Source organism: Lithobates pipiens, unplaced genomic scaffold (genome assembly GCF_037356315.1).
Source record: "Lithobates pipiens isolate NorthernLeopardFrog02 unplaced genomic scaffold, aLitPip1_a1.2 Scaffold_23, whole genome shotgun sequence".
NCBI classification, from domain to species: Eukaryota; Metazoa; Chordata; class Amphibia; order Anura; family Ranidae; genus Lithobates; species Lithobates pipiens.
This window is the reverse complement of record NW_027507785.1, coordinates 90,220,347-90,235,471: the sequence shown is the minus strand read 5'-3', so window position 1 is coordinate 90,235,471 and position 15,125 is coordinate 90,220,347. Positions and strand designations below refer to the sequence as shown.

At 45.5% G+C, this 15,125-nt stretch overlaps 1 protein-coding gene across 2 annotated transcripts in view; it reads right to left on the bottom strand.

Annotated features, from left to right (window-relative positions):
* The window catches only part of ARHGEF3 (Rho guanine nucleotide exchange factor 3), a 493,464-nt gene that overhangs the window by 372,978 nt on the left and 105,361 nt on the right, over positions 1–15,125 (bottom strand). The window lies entirely within an intron of this gene.

Sequence of the window (15,125 nt, the reverse complement as noted above, 5' to 3'; positions counted from 1 at the left end):
AGAATATAGCAACCAAAAATACCAACTTCCTTGTCAGAAGGACTAGGGGAATGTGTTGTATCGGTTCAAATGTCTGTTTTTGTAACATAGACAGAGACTAAGTTCAAGTCCCAAAGGTTCAAGGGAGGTTTGACTGGTGGATTAAGCCGCATCACCCCTTTCATAAAACCCCGGACTAAAGAATGTTTAGCAAGTGGTCTTTGAAATAATACCGCTAAAGCTGAGACTTGGCCTTTAATAGTACTCAAGGCCAATTTAATTTCTACCCCTATTTGTAGAAAGGCAAGAATTGTGCCTATGATATATCTCTGAGGGTGCCAACCTTTGGATTCACACCAGGAAACATAAGCCCTCCAGACTCTATAATATATAGTTCTGGAAGCTGGCTTCCTTGCATTAATCAGGGTAGAGATAACTGACCCAGAAAGCCCATGTTTATTCAGAATGTGGGTTTTAATAGCCAAGCCGTTCAATTTAGAGACTGTAAGGTAGGATGGAATATCGGTCCCTGTGAGAATAGATCTGGCCATAGCGGAAGGGACCATGGGCCCTCCACTGCCTTCTTTACGATTTCTGCATACCATGACCTTCTGGGGCATGCTGGAAGTTAAGGAAGCAACTGAATAGGGGGGAATGCATAGATCAGTGAGAACTGATCCCACGGGGTCACCAACACATCCGTTCCGCATGTGAGTGGATCCCTTGTTCTGGCCACAAAGTTGACTAACATCACGTTGAATCTGGAAGCTAGAAGATCTACCTGTAAAAGCACCCCACCAGGAAAGCTTTAGGTAATGTAGCAAGACCTAAGCCCTGGGTCCTGGGGTTCAGCCCTCAAAGAGGCATTACGGGCAAAAACCTTGTGCTTCACTTACGAGACCCCAGGTACCATCCACTTAGGCCTCAGTGGCACTTTGGATGGATCTGGTCTATGGAAGCTATTTAAATCCAGCATGGATCTCTCTTGGAGCTCCTCAGAGCACATCTTCACTAGTGACCAACACCTTAGACACTGGTGAAAAAACTGATGTGCTCCTGGAAGGAGGAGGGGTTATATAGGGCGTGAACTTCCTGGATCGAGTATACCAGTGTCTATCACCTGAAGGTGACCTATAACCCATTAAGTAATTACTTAAGGCTCTGTGTTCCATGATGTACGATAAAGAAATATTAACAAAAATGTGAGGGGTATACTCACTTTTGTGAGATACTGTATGTGGTATCGCTGAGATCGACAGGAGAAGGAGAATTTTTTTAGGATTGTTGTTTGGTGGTATACACATATAAATCCACCCATAGGGGTTGAGGTGTTGCCAACCCCAGATTAGGTATAAGGAGAAGAGTACTCCCCCAAGGGAAAGTAAAAGGGACTTTCTAGGCAACAGGGGAGAGAAACAAAAAGAAAATTCTACAAAATAACTTTTATTATGAAAAATATATAAAATTAAAAGGTGCAAACATCAAATAGAACAAGAACATACAATGCAACAAAGCGTCAATCTCATCATGCCCTCATTCATGATGAGATTGACGCTTTGTTGCATTGTATGTTTTTGTTCTATTTGTCTTTTGTTTTTTGTTATTATTGTCGTTTTTTACTTTTAGAATGTGCTGTGGTAGGATCTTCTGGCTCTGAATGCCCCTGAAAGGACTACACAAGTGTCCTGAAATGCGTCGGGCTGAATGTCTACAATTATCATGCACTAACGATTCATGATTGTTATCTACTGTTTTTACTAATCATATTGGTGATGTTTGCACCTTAATTTTATATTTTTTCATAATAAAAGTTTTTTTTTTTTATTATTTAAATTTTATTGATTTTTACATTTAAAAAAAACAAGCAGGGAGAGTATCAAAAAGGTAAATATTATAAAGCGAAACCAACAGGCCACAAATACAATAAAAAAGAAAACATGTGATCGAAACAAATGTTCTTTACATTACGATCCGTGGCCTAATACCCTACTTGCTTACCATCCTTATATTTCCTATCTTCCCTCCCCGCCGTTTTCCCAGAATATACCCTAACCCCCCATCCCCACCTCCCCCTATGTTTGTTGGCCCTTCCTTCTCTATTTATTCTACAAATACATGGATGTACGTTTCTGTCCTTTTGAAAGATTTCCATTTTTTCTATACTGCCCAATATTTGTTCATTTGGTTGTTCTCCGTTTTGACTAAATATTCCATATTATTGATGTGTTCAATTCTCTTCACCCATTCTCTAATAGTGGGTTTTTTAACTTGTGTCCACTTTACCGGTATCAAGGCTTTAAGCAAGTAAACTACCAGTGAGTTAATTTTTTTTTTCCTTATTATTTTTCGTTTGTAAATTACTACTTATTTCCTCTACTCCATAGAACAAACATTTCAGCGGGCTGCATGGTATTTTTTCTCCGGTTATTATTTCAATATAGGCTAAAATCTCCTGCAAATATAGCTTTATCTCTGGACATTCCCACCAAATGTGAAGTTCTGTTCCAGGTGGTGATTTACACTCCCTCCAACAGTACATAGATCTAGAAGGATGTATTCTATGGAGTCTAACAGGAGTTAACTGCCATCTCATCATACACTTGTAATTAACCTCTCTAGACGTTGCATCTGACACATTCCTGTATATTGACTCCATCGTCTGCTTCTCCTCTATTTTGATGCCCATGTCCATTTCCCATTTTTCTATAGCTGGTATTCCTTCTTGTGCCTCAATTTCCGACAAACATTCGTACATTCTTGACATACAGTGCTTTACTTTTGCTTTAGAATTACATAGTTTTTCTATGGGTGTTAAATTATTCTCATCTCTTATGGGTTTTGGAATTGAACTAACAAAGTGTTGAATCTGTACATACTCCCATTCCTTAAATTTTTTCCAACCATACTTCAAGTATATCTTGTTTTAACATCACATTACCACCTAAAGCAATATCTTTTAATTGTATATTTTCCATTTGTTTACCTAATTGAGTGCCCTTTCCTGGGGTAAAAAAAATCTGTGCCCTCTAGTGGAATTAATGGAGAATTATAATCCCATTTATTTCTCCTGTGTTGTGCATCCCATATTTTAAACGTTATGATCGTGATTTCATGTGCCTTATTAGTGCCTATTTTAAATCTAAATTTTGGCGGGATCCAGATAATTTTTTTTTTAATTGTGTGCCTGTTAGTGACTCTTCCATTTTTACCCACTTCTTTTTTGTGTCCACATTTGCCCATTCCACCATTCTCGCCAACGTGATTGCACTATAATATCTATATATATCTGGCAAAGCCATCCCGCCCTTTTTTTTTTCCTAATTAATATATTATAATTTATCCTCGATTTCTTATTTTGCCATATAAATTTTAATAAAAGTCTTTTTATTATTTTAAAGAAGCCATTTGGAATGTTAATTGGGAGCATTTGAAGTTTATAGGTGAAACCACCATTTTCAAAATGTTAATTCTACCTGTCCAGGAAATTGATCCCTTTGTTATATTTCCTAACACTGTTTTGATTTCATTTACTAATGGGATATAATTCGCTTGGTATAGGTCCTGTACCGTCTTTGTTATTTTAATACCTAGGTACGTTATTTCTTTTTTTCTCATGTAAAGGAGTATTCTTGTTGTAACGCCATCTCTTCCTCGTTATCCAATCCTATGTTCAATATAACTGTTTTTATAGGATTTATTTTAAAATTTGAAAGAGCGCCATATTCTTTTATTTCTTTTATTAAACTAGGTAAAGATATTCTTGGTTTAGTTATGTAAAGGAGTACGTCGTCCGTGTAAGCCGCCACTTTATGAACTTCTCCCCCCCATTTAACCCCACTTATATTTACGTTATTTTGAATCTTTGCCAAGAATGGTTCCAGTGCAATTACGTATAGCAGGGGCGAAAGTGGGCAACCCTGCCTTGTCCCATTTAGCATTTCAAACACGGATGACATACTCCCATTTACTCCCACTCTAGCTGTTGGTTGTGTGTATAGGTTAGTAATCCACTTCAGCATTTTTGGGCCTAAGCCTATGTTCCTGAGAGTTTCTATTATAAAACACCAATCAATTCTATCGAATGCCTTTTCGGCATCGATAGAAATCAATACCATTGGAGGTTTTTTTTCCCGGTCTTTACCAATAAGAAGCAGAGTCCTCAGGCTGTTATCTCGTCCCTCCCTTCCTGGGATGAATCCTACCTGATCCCCATTTATTAATTCCGTCATCAAATTTTTTATTCTTGTTGCCAATACCTTCACGTATAACTTTGTATCAACATTCAGCAAAGCTATAGGTCGGTAGTTGGAGCAGATGGATTCATCCTTCCCTGGTTTTGGGATAACTGTTATATTTGCCAATAAGGCCTCTTTCCTCATAGTCTCATCTTCACCCAATCTATTCCAAAATTTACATAGTTCGGGGACCAGTTGATGTTTAAATTTCTTATAATACCTGATTGTGAAACCGTCTGGGCCCGGACTTTTCCCATTCGGTGTTTCATTTATTGCTTTATATATTTCTTCTGGTCTGACTGGCTCCTCTAAACTTCTGGCCCTTTCTTCTGATATATTAGGTAAATCTGTTTCACTTAAGTATTGCTGAATTTAAATTTTCCTTTGCTCCTTTTGTGTCCCTGACTCGTTACTTCTTATTGAATATAAGGTTTTGTAATATGTTTTAAACGCCTCTGCAATCTCTGACGTTCTGAATTTTACTTCCCCATGTCCATCTTTAATCTTCTCAATATAATTTAAGGCTTTTTTTTCCCGGGCTATTCTTACTAGATGCTTCCCCATCTTATTCGCCCACATATATCTTTCTTTCGCTACGTTTTTATACACACTTCTCTGTTTTTGCTATATCAGGTCATTTAATTGTGTACGTTTTTGGATGATCTCCTTATATATCTTTTTATCTAGATATCTCTTATGTTTTTGTTCTAACTCGTAAAGTTATCATATCTTGCTTCACTTTCTTTTTTTTTACCTGAGCCTATACTGATTAACTTCTCACGAATTAGGGCTTTATGCGCTTCCCATAAGGTGGCATTGGAGACCTCTGTGGTGTAGTTTATTTTAAAATATTGTTCTGAGCACACACGGGGGCGTGGTCTGGACATGGCCGTGTGAAGCTGTGTCTCTCCTGAGCTCCCGGCTTCCTTACGTCCAACCCGGCTTTCAACCACTTTTTCACCCAGCATAATGTCCTCCAAGAAGCGGGCAGCCCAGCGCACTAAACTGCTGCACGCTCGGGCTGAATCCTCCCAAGCCTCCGGCGACCTGCAGCGGTTGTTCCAGCGCTCGAGTGCGGGGCCTGCGGAACATAAGATGGCGGAGACGCATGGCTCGGATGCTCCGGTCCCGGGAGTGGGGGAGGAGCGGGCCTTGTCAGAGGGATCACGGAGCCCGCTACTGTACCCGGGCTCCCCGGCGGTGCCGCCCGCAGAGATGGCTGATCCCGAGACCATGCCGGTGTATCGGGTGGATCCGGAACTGAGGGCCATTCTGCAGGCATTGCCGACCAAGGCAGACATGGAGGCTATCGTCAGCAGAGTGGAGGCGGCGCACAGAGCGGAGATGGCGGCCGTCCACCAGGAGGTACAGTGCCTTGATGCCCGCGTTGCGGCGGGCGAACGTTCGGCGACTTCCCTGGAGCAGAGGGTAGCTGCGCTTGAATCACAGCAGAGGGACCACTTTCGCGCCGCAGTGGAGATGCAGCTGCGTATGGAGGAGATGGAGGACCGGAGCCGCCGGAATAATGTGCGGATCCGCGGCGTCCCAGAGGCTACAGGACCGGGAGACCTCTTGGCCACGGTGACGGCGATCTTCCGCCAAATCGCGGGTGACCAGCTGCCGGACAGGATCGAGGTGGACAGGGTCCACAGGGCCCTGGGCCCTAAATCGTCAGACCCGGCCCGGCCCAGGGATATACTGTGCCGTCTACACCACTACGCGCACAAGGAAATCGTTGCGCGTAAGGCCTGGGAAGTAGGTGACATTGATTTTGATGGGGCTCGAGTAAAGCTCCTACCTGATGTCTCCAGGCCGACTCTGTACAGGCGGGCCTTGCTGAAACCACTCCTGACCCTAGCTCGGCAATGTAATGCTACTTACCGCTGGGGGTTTCCTATCTCGGTGACCTTCGCTAAAGACCAGCGCTACTTTTTGTTGCGGTCACCGGAGGCCCTCCCGGAACTATTTGTTTTCCTTGGCTCGGATCCAGTGGAAGTGCCGAATTGGCTGGCCTACCTCCCCCGTATACAAGGACGGCCGGCTGGCTCTGGTTCCTCTGCCCCGCTGCCGCGAAGAATGCAGAGGGGTAGCAGACGTCCTCGTGCCCTCTCACAGGAAGACGACCGGGAGGCGTAGGGGGTCCCTGTCTGTTGCTCCCACAACGCCATACACCTGACTGGCCTATACGGCTTCTGTGCTGCTGTATACCTCCCGTTGTGTGTGCTCCCGGACCCACCGCCACGGCAGATGTCTTTGTCACCTTTTGCAAGTGGATTTTGGTGGTGAGACGGTGGGCCCTGGCATATCCCCTTTACTATTCTATTATTATTTTTTCTTACTTTGGCCCCGTTTTTTCCCTTTTTTATATATTTTTTTTTTTTTCTCTCTCCCCTCATCGCCTGTGCCAAACTTGATGTCCCCCTTGCTCCTGTGACCGGTTTTCAGATACCCGGGCCTATGGGTCCTGTTGGATTTGCTGGCCACACATCCTCTCCATCGAGGGACGGCTCCTCGGCACCCCCACAGGTACTTTGACTCTCCATTCTGTTGCTTAGTTTGCCTCCTGCTGCCTCTCCTGGAAATCCTTTCTTGTTTCCTTTTCTGGATTGTAGGATACCTCCTGTTTTGGGTGGGGTGGTGGGGGGGTCGTGGAGACTGTGATGATGCTGTGGGGGGTCTCGTTCTCTGCCGCACAGGACTCTCTGGACGGGTTGGGCCTTGGACCTGTAACTAGTACCTCTACCCCGTTTATTGCACTGGAACTGGCTGCTGCCACGTTATTTGTGCTCCGTTTCTGTGACTGGAAGGGTCCTCCATCGTGTCAACGGCTCACGAGTGGGTTGGGATGACCCACCGGGAGGGGGGGGTTCTCGGGGGCTGGGTGGTGGCCGTCCCGTTATGTAGGTCTCTATGTTCAACCATCGGGGACTTCTCCTGGCGCTGTTTTCTTGGGGGGCGGCTGCTGCGATGGTGGGGGGAGAGGGGGATGTGCTTTTCGCTGTCCTCTTCGGGGCCGTGTTGCGCTAATGTTAATGGTGTTGTGGGGGGCGGGACACCCCCTGTTCTTGCCTTAGATGTATTGCTATATGTTTGGGCCCTTAGGGCTGTAATGTTGTTTATTTCCTACTATCTGCTCTTTCCCATTACTCTAAGCTTGCTCTCAGGTTACCTCCATGTTAACTGTTATGTTTTATACTGTTTGACTATTTTATGCTGGCAAATTTTGCCATTCTATGCCGGGTTGGGCGAGGGGACCGGGACCTCAACACCGGTCCTCTGTCTACCCCCACCCCACGTAGGCCTTAGTGTACCCCCGGGTTACCGTGGGGTTACACGTATGAAGCTAGTGTCTTCCAATTAGTTTGTTACCTTATCCCCCCACGTGGGGTGCGGAGACGCGGCTCGGGCTCTGCCCCCCGCCTCTCTATCACATAACCTTTACCCATCTACCCCCTCTCTACCCTCTCTCTCGCACCCTCTTTCTGTCCTTTCTTCCCCTTCTATCTCTTAGTTTCCTTCCCTAGACATGGCGGTGGATTCTTTTAAATTGGTATCTCTAAATGCTAAGGGCCTCAACACCCCCGAGAAAAGAAGGATGTTGCTACATGACCTCAAGAGGGCTCGTGCAGATATAGTCTTTATCCAAGAAACTCACTTTCGGGATGATAAGCTACCCCTGCTTCGAAATCGTCATTACCCCACGGTATATCACTCAACGAACCCTACCTCAAAATCTAGAGGAGTGTCCATCCTGGTCTCTCGTAGGCTGCCTTGGCAATGCCAGGCGATTGCGGCAGACCCCGAGGGACGCTACCTTTTTCTGACTGGCCTGATTGGGGACCTACAGTTTACGCTGGCCTCCCTCTACGCACCCAATGTACTACAGGACAGGTTCATTAAGCGTACCCTTACTCATTTAATGAATTTTAAGTCGGGCCAGCTGATTCTAGGCGGTGACTTTAACGTTCCGTTATCTCCCTCTTTTGACACGTCCTCAGGACAGTCCTCCTTGCCGCCCACTTGTCAGAAGCGTGTTGCCCTAACTCTTCACGACCACCAGCTGTGGGACGTATGGCGACTCCATCACCCCGATGAAAGGGACTACACTTTCTACTCTACCCCACACAAAACCTATTCCAGAATAGACTTTTTTTTAGTACCACATGACCAGCTCCACTTAGTGTCCGCCACTTCAGTGGGGCAGATTACCTGGTCAGACCATGCTCCCATATTTCTGACTTACTCCCTCAGTGACCATCCCTCCCCGAGATCGCTTTTTTGGCGACTTAACGAGAGCCTGTTACAGATACCCGACATTCTTACGGATATTACCAAAGAGCTTGACCTGTACTTTAGAGACAATGACACCCCGGGTTGCGACCCTGGGATTCTCTGGGAGGCTCATAAAACGGTCATCCGAGGCATATTTATCAAACACGGGGCCCTTATTAAACGGCAGCGGACCGAACGCCTTAATCTTTTGCTTGCCAAATTAGCTACGGTTGAAGCCCAACACAAAAGTGTCCCCACACCGCAGTTGGAGATGGAACTGCTCACCCTCCGCAGGCAAATAACAGAAATCCTCCAGTATAAAGCAAAGGCGGCGGTACAAGTCTCCAGACGTATAGCGTATGAAAGCGGCGACAAGTGCGGGAAAACGTTGGCCAAGGCGGTCAGAGATATTAAATCAGCATCCTATATCCCGCAGGTAGTTACCCCGCAGGGTCTAAAGGTCTCTACCCCGATACAGATTTCTAGCGCCTTTAGGGACTTCTATATGGGTCTCTATAACCTACCTGACTCCACCCGTAGCCAATCTCAAATGGACGAATACATTGCTGGTTCTCAGCTTCCCTCCCTCCCGCTGGAGACGCGAGCTCTTCTGGAGGAGCCCATTACCCTAGCGGAACTACAACTGGCAGTGGGTGCTTTAAAAGTTGACAAGGCCCCAGGACCGGATGGCTTCACTGCCCAGTACTATAAAACTTTTTTCCCACTACTGGGCCCACGAATGGTGACCTTCTTCAATGCGCTGGGCGGGGATACTTCCTTTCAGAGAGACACTCTGAGGGCACATATCTCCCTGATTCCTAAAGAAGGGAAGGACCCTAGCCAGTGTGGTAGCTATAGGCCGATCTCGCTCTTAAACATAGATCTAAAACTATTTTCCAAAATTGTGGCCACTAGACTAGCGCAACACATTCAGTCCCTTGTGAACTTAGATCAAGTGGGGTTCATACCCAACAGAGAGGCAAGAGACAACACCATTAAGGTGTTGAACCTGCTTCACGTTGCAGAAACCCGAAAGGTCCCCTGTGTGTTGGTGAATACAGATGCCGAAAAGGCTTTTGATAGGGTTAATTGGCGCTATATGTTCTCTACGTCACATAGAATTGGGAGATACGATGTTGCGGTGGATATCCAACATCTACTCTACCCCTACAGCTCAAGTAAAGGCGAACGGAGTCCTCTCCAGTCCCTTTCGCATTGGGAATGGGACGAGACAAGGTTGCCCGCTTTCACCCTTGCTCTTTGCCCTCTCCCTAGAACCGTTTCTCTGTCATATCAGGCGAAACCCGGATATCTCAGGCTTACGAATTGGGGCTTCTCACTATAAAATATCGGCTTATGCGGATGACCTTTTGTTTTCCTTGACTAATCCCAGGATTTCGTTGCCGAACCTCCTCAGAGAATTCCAGTTGTATGGTGCGCTTTCCCATCTGCAAATAAACTTTACTAAGTCCGAAGCAATGGGCATTGCAGTACCACCTCGAATCCTCTCTGATTTGCGGGCCAACTTCAGCTTTAAATGGACGAACACAGCTCTGACATATTTAGGTACGAAAATCCCGGCTCACATTGCCCAGACATTTGAACTTAATTTTCCGCCCCTACTGACTAGGTCTCGGTTACTTCTAGAGCAATGGCAGGGAGGTTTGCACTCCTGGTTTGGGAGATGTAACCTCCTGAAAATGAACATTCTACCCAAATTTATTTACCTCATCCAGGCCCTGCCCATACACATACCACCTCTTTTTTTTAGACAAGTGCAAGCTCTTTTTACCAAATTTGTCTGGGCTCATAAGAAGCCAAGGCTGCGCTATGCGCAGCTGACGCTGCCCAAACGTTGGGGGGGCCTTGCGCTTCCTGATGTACGTAACTACTACTTGGCGTCCCACTTAGGGAGGATCGTTGACTGGAGACGTAACGGGGAGTCCAAACTCTGGGTACAACTTGAACAGGACCAGACATGCATACCCTTGAAAGGAGCCCTGTGGTGCTACAGGGACCTCCCGGCGCCCCTAAAACTACACCCCCTTATTGGCACGACGCTGAAACACAGTCATGCGGTCGCCGCCAAGACTGCCCTTATCTCTGTACTTTCTCCCCTACTTCCCATTTTAGGTCATCCGAGTTTTGAACCAGGCTTAAGCTGTGCTAACTACGCGTCTCTGGTGGAAGCCGGCCACGACAGCGCGGCCAGTTTCTTGACGGAGGGGAGTTGGCCCTCTTTGACGGAACTTACTATGGCGTCAGGGACATTCCGTCTACCGTTCTGGACGGCTTTACAACTACACCATTTCCTACATTCGTTACCACACCCGCGGGACTTTACACGACATCTGACGCCATTTGAGGACCTGTGCTCAACAACTGACCCATTGACTCACGTGCTTTCTCAGACCTATACCCTGTTATCCTCACCCGTAGAACCACCTGTATTGCCCTGTTTATCTAAATGGGAACGGGACCTGGGCCGTGAATTCTCACCGCTTCACACAAACCGTATTATCACCCTAGCCCTTAAATCTTCTCTTTGCACCAAGATTCAGGAAACCAACTTTAAAATCCTTACCCGTTGGTACCTAACGCCTTCCAGGCTGAGCAAGTGCTACCCTTCGTCTTCGGATCGGTGCTGGCGCTGTGGGGAGGAGAAGGGTACTCTGCTCCACGTGTTCTGGTCCTGCCCCAGACTGCGATCGTTCTGGATGGAGGTCCGCCGCATATCCCAGCAGTTCGCGGCCTACCCCATCCCGGATGATGCCGCTTTTTTTTTTGCTGCATCTATCAGTGGTCCCCCTCAAAAAATATAGGAAATCCCTTATGTGTCACCTTCTCAATGCAGCTAAGGCTTGTATTCCCCTATGCTGGAAGCGCAGTGCCCCACCAACAGTGGCGCATTGGTTGCGGAAGGTGGAGGACATACGGAGGTTGGAAGACCTTATCCTTACTGCACAGCACAAACAGGAGGCATACAAAAAAACATGGGATGGCTGGTGCTTGTTTATCTTCTCCGGGGAGGGCCAAGCCCTGCTAAAGTCGTGATCCTCCCTTGGTTCTATTTATGTTACGGATGATCCGATCCACCGCCGTGTCTATCGGTCTATTCTTTGTCTTTTTCTGTCCCTTATCTCTTTCCCCCTCCCCCACCTCCTCCTCTTTACCCCTCACTTCTGTCCTCCTACTCCTATCCCTCTCCACCTCCGGTAACTCTGAGTTTCCTCCCTGTGGTTAGTCGGAGGAGGCTCGGATACTGTACCCCACTCTTGTACCGTTCCACGGAGTTCGCAGGTTCACTGTCCTTACCTGCTGCAAAAGCAACGATCTCCTATGTACTCTATTGTTTTATTGTATCTGGTTCGCTGCATTGTTTGAATGCCTGTACGCTCTTGATACCACATTGCTTTTTGTACTGAGAACTCTACTCGTTTTTTTGTCTTTTTACTGCCTGTATTGTGGGGTATTCCCTTCCGGAGTTTACTTAATAAAATTTATATTTGAAAAAAAAAAAATATTGTTCTATCTCAGCTTTTATATTACTCTCAACATCCTCATTTTCAATCAACGCCTCATTAAGTCTCCAAGTCCCCCTTCCGGGCTCTTTTTCCCACTGCCTGATTTTAGCTATCACTGGGGCATGATCCGATATCGTGATGTTACCTATCTGGACATTTACCAGCATTTCTAATGTTTCATGGTCTAAAATTATATAGTCCAGTCTTGCATAAGTGTCATGAACCGGAGAGTAATACGTTTAATCCTTTTCTACCGGATTGCATGCTCTCCATGCATCCACAAACTGTTGTCTGTAAAAAAAATTTTTTTTAATATTCTATATTGTTTAATTTCTTAAAGTGGAATAGCTGATGTTCTATCTATTTCCGGCTTCATGGTAAAGTTCAGGTCCCCTGCTATGATCACATGGCCTTGTTTATATTTCTCTATTATTTTCAATATCCCATTTAGTTTTTTTTTTGGGGCCTTATTAGGACAGTATATGTTAATTAATGTATATTTTTGCCTTAGTATATTACCCTTTAATAGTAAAAACCTCCCTTCTGGGTCCACCTTCATCTCCTCCAACTTCCACCCAACCGCCTTTTCAAACCCGATGGTGACCCCCCTAGCTCCCTTAATCGGGGAATCAGCATAATACCAAGTTGGATATTTTCTCGTATCTATCCGAATATTGGAGTCCAGGGCTAAGTGTGTCTCCTGTAAAAAAAAAAAACAATGTCTGCAAAATAGCCCTCCAGTTCTACAAAAATATTAAACCTTTTCCTTGGAGAATTCAGTCCTTAATTTTATATATTTTTCATAATAAAAGTTATAAAGTTAAAAAAAAGGGATAATCCACCTGGATACATAGTTGTAATTAGATGTACAGTTTTACGAACACATATCAAAGTTGCAAAATTGGGTTTGGGCGATTTATTGTACCTTGGTCATAAAGGGGTTAATATGTACTCCTGCGCTTTGTATTAATCAGTTGGTGTTTTTTTATATCTGCCTTGGACTATATTCTTCTTTTTCACTCTCTAACTTCACTTTAAAATGAATCCATTACAGAACCTTTTAGCAGTCAGATCTGAGCAAGTATATCTTTATTGTCAAGTGACAGATCAAGGGGAAAGATTAGTTCAAGTGATTCCTCACATGTCTGATGTCTGCAATCATTCTCTGGCAAATAGAATGCCTTCCTCTGGCCAACATCCGATGTTCATCTTTATGAACTGACAAGGATTTTGCTGCATGCTAACCAGACTTAATCAGCTTACAAGGGGATACGAGTCCAGCTTTACTGCTGTGTTATTGCGTGTCTGGACAATGGCGCTTTTTAGAGGCCACAAAATCACATCCAATACCATTAAAACAGCAGAGACCGAGCAGAAGAAAATTCCCGTCAGCTGCTCGTCTGCTCTTTCCATCCAACATTCATGTGCTAACCTTAGGCACTGCGGGGTAAGTCAGGTGAACAGCTGTATATGTCCCCATCTCCAGGCTATTGAGTTGTAATGAGGCAGATACGTCTCATCTCGCTCCACGCGAGTGGTTACCACGGAGCAGTGCGCTACGCACTCACACAACATAAAAGTTGGCTGGATGTTGAAATTAACAAAAATACAATCCGACTGGCTTTTTTTCATATAAGCTGTCAAAATTGTGTGAATATCTCCTTGTGTTTAGTGTTTAACCGGTTCCTGACCGGCTCATGCAGATATACTGCGGCAGAATGGCTCTCCTGGGCGAAATATGGAATATATACGGCTTTGCCCAGGAGAGCCACCAGAGGGCACGCGTGCGCTTCACAGCGGGGGACCCGATGCATGTAGCCGGCGGGCATGACCACAAGTACGAGAGCCAGCTCGGGGATTTGCACACACAAATCCCTGTGCTGTCAGAAGAGAGAAGACAGATTGTGTGTTCCTACAAAGTAGGGACAGTGATCTGTCATCTCTTCTAGTTAGTCCCATCCCCACACAATTAGAACACACTGAGGGAACACAGTTAACCCCTTGATCGCCCCTAGTGTTAACCCCTTCCCTGCCAAGGACATTTATGAGTAATCAGTGCATGTTTATAGCACCGATCGCTCTAGAAGTGTCATGGTCCCAAAAATGTGTCAAAAGTCTCTGATCTGTCCGTCGCTAAAAATCGCAGATCACCGCCATTACTAGTTAAAAAATAAAAATAAATAAAAATGCCATAAATCTTTCAAAGCGACGCAGCGCCAAATTGTAAAAAGTGCTCTGGTCTGGAAGGGGGTAAAATCCTGCTCAAAGGGAAATGTTCATGCTGGATTATTGCACTGACCTGGAAGAAATACACCAAGTACAACACAATTCTAGAAAACATATGTCTCTTCTATTTAGACCATATTTGCTGATCCTGATGATACTACAATTCATGTGTGTACTGCCAGCCCAGCTATGTCTAAAGGGGTTGTAAACCCTCAAGGTTTTTCACCTTAATGCATTCTATGCATTAAAGGTGAAAAACCTCCTGTGATACAGCATCCCTGTCTTTCCAGCGATGGGGATGAGCACAGCAGCTCCAGCCGGTGTCTCAGGTCCTGATTGGGTAGATTGATAGCAGTGTAGCCATTGGCTCCCGCTGCTGTCAATCAAATCCAATGACGAGGAGCTGGGGGCGGGGCTGAGTCCTGCTGTCTGCGTCAATGGATGCTGCAGCAGGACACAAAAGCGTGCCCGCATGAGTGCTCCGAGGGAGAGCGGCTCTCCAATAGGGCACTTGAGAAGAGGAGGAGCCAGGAGCGCAACTGAGGGACCCTAGAAGAGGAGGTTTGGGGCCACTCTGTGCAAAACCAACTGCACAGAAGAGATAAGTATGACATGTTTGTTTGTTTTTTCAAAAACAAACCTTTACATATCCTTTAAAGTGAACTTTGGCCAGGCTACATACATATAAGTTTAATAATTTCTTAGCAAAAAAAAGCTTTAAAACAAGTCTTCAGTGATCTTTGTAGCAGCAGTCACTGTGGAGCCATTCATCCTCAAATTTCACAGCAGAAGCGCTGAAGTCATTCAAGTGGTAGTAGCGGCAGTTCAGCTCACACTGGTATTCTGTTCTGTGTTTATACTCCATGCAGAGATAAGAAGGCTGCCAAGT